The sequence below is a fragment of the Salvia miltiorrhiza genome, chromosome 4 (assembly GCF_028751815.1).
Source record: "Salvia miltiorrhiza cultivar Shanhuang (shh) chromosome 4, IMPLAD_Smil_shh, whole genome shotgun sequence".
NCBI lineage: Eukaryota > Viridiplantae > Streptophyta > Magnoliopsida > Lamiales > Lamiaceae > Salvia > Salvia miltiorrhiza.
The window spans coordinates 18,986,158-18,988,259 of NC_080390.1; the positions used below are offsets into that span (position 1 = coordinate 18,986,158).

General features: G+C 36.9%; 1 long non-coding RNA gene across 1 annotated transcript; it reads left to right on the forward strand.

Annotated features, from left to right (window-relative positions):
* The first annotated feature begins 580 nt into the window (after window positions 1–580).
* LOC131023716 (uncharacterized) lies at window positions 581–1,692 on the forward strand. The gene is made up of 2 exons (XR_009101506.1): window positions 581–732; window positions 1,353–1,692. It is a non-coding gene; the product is annotated as an uncharacterized LOC131023716 (long non-coding RNA).
* Window positions 1,693–2,102: the final 410 nt, after the last annotated feature.

The following is a 2,102-nucleotide window of genomic DNA, read 5'->3' on the forward strand; positions in this document are numbered from 1 at the left end:
GACGGCGCAGCAGCGGCGGGAGGTCAGTTGCGGCAGCAGATGAGCTATATTCTAGGGTGAAGAACACGCAGTAGTGAAAACAATGAAATCATATGTGATGTTTCTATACTAATGTAAAATTGAAATTTTTTTATGTGAGAGAGAAGAGTAAATGATAGAAGTATTGGTGGGTTTGAGAAAAATTGGAAGAGTGGAGAAGAATAGAAGCGGTCCTTCAAAATTTGGGAAAAATTAAAATGGCGCGAGCAGTTCCGTCAGAAGTATATTAGCGAAATTTTTAATTATGTGTCTCTATATTTAACTAGTATTTAATAAGTGCCCCAAAAATATATTTAGAGGCATTTAATAAAAAATGTCACTAAATAAGTGTCTCAATATATGTTTTTTGTTGTAGTGTAAGTTATATGCATATTATGTGAAATAAGTGATTATTTGAAGCATGTATGATTAAGTGATTTTTGAATGCTATTTGCCTAGGATTGAGAGTCCTTTAATTGGATAAGATATCCGATTATATTGGGAAGTCCAGTTGGGTAAATAGTGGAGAAGTTATAAGATGAGATTAAGCACATGATGAAAGTTTAAGCTTAAGTATGAGATATGAGTTAGATGAGATTCTAACTAGAGTTTATTTTGTCACATGGCAATCTAAACCACGTGCGCCACTAAAGGTTCGAGTGACAGCCGGCGTTAGTACGACCCCGAGCGTTGTGTCATCGACTCCTGAGACAGGTGGGCTTTATTCTAACTCTATTATGGCAAGCTACCATAATAACGAGTTCAAATGCAAAGTATTATGAAAATAAAGCATGATGAAGCATTATTGATGAGTACTATGAAAATGAAGCATGTTGAAGCATTATTGATGCATATTATGAAAATTGTCATCTTGCCATATTTATTATTGATGAGAAAGAAGTATGGTATGTTGCCTTATGAAAGACATGACTAAGTTCATGAAGCAAGATATCGGCCTTTAACTGATCCAGATGACAGTAAAGGTTATGTGCACAAGAGGTGATCGTGAGCCGTCTCTAGTCGGCCGGTCACGGTGATTTGAAGGAGGCCTCCTTCTCTTCACCTAGTATATATATATATATTATATGAGTTATCATAGTTGGCACATACCCAGTATATAATGTCTGCAGACTAATGATATTATTATGATGATGCAAATGAGTTTATGACAGAAAAACATGAACAGGTATTTTTAATCTCAGTTAAATCCTGTTGATGCATTGAAAAGGGCAAGATTGACATATAGCTCTAAGAGCAAGATTTCAATTATTTCCGGCATGAGTCCACTGAGTGCTTTTTGGTACTCAGCCCTGCATGTATTTCTAAATGTGCAGGTCTGGCTTGGCGCGAGGATGGGTGAAGGCTGTTGGAATTGTCAGTTGACCGTGTCCTTCTATGTCTCATGCTTATCTTATTGCTATGACTCTATAAGTTATTAAACTCCCTGCTATATGTCTTCACACATATAGTAACGCATCGCTGCACAACTCTGATGAATCTCTTTATTTAATTTGCTGTTGCCTGTAATACCCCATAAGGGAAAATACTTTCAAACCTTGCTAAGTCTCGAATTATGTTTTACCAAGCAAGTAATTAATTTGGTCTTAAAGTCCTTCTTGAGAATGAGTATAAATTGCAAATGCTTCCGCTAATACAAGACGCAAATTCTATTTCTTTCACGATTATTTTTATTAGTCGTACGATACTTGGCATACGCTATCACTGGCTATATCGGGCTGCGACATGTGTTGATTGTAAAATTTTGAATCGACTTTGTGAATGTTTGGATGGAAATTAGCATTGTTGAAATCATATGGATTTTGCTTGAGGACAAGCAAAACGCTAAGTGGGGGGGGGGTTGATTTATGCTTAATTGTGCTAAATTTTGGGGTTTGTATGTGCTTATTTTAAGATAATTTTCTGGAAATTGGTGCGTTTTATGGTTTATTTTATGCTTTGCAGGAGATTTAGATTTTATAGATGGAAGAGTGCAATTGTGGATGAAATTGGCGTTTTTTAGGTGTTTTGGTGTGCAGAGCAGAGCTGAAGGCCCGCGCCAGAGCTAAAGGCCCGCGCCAGAGCTG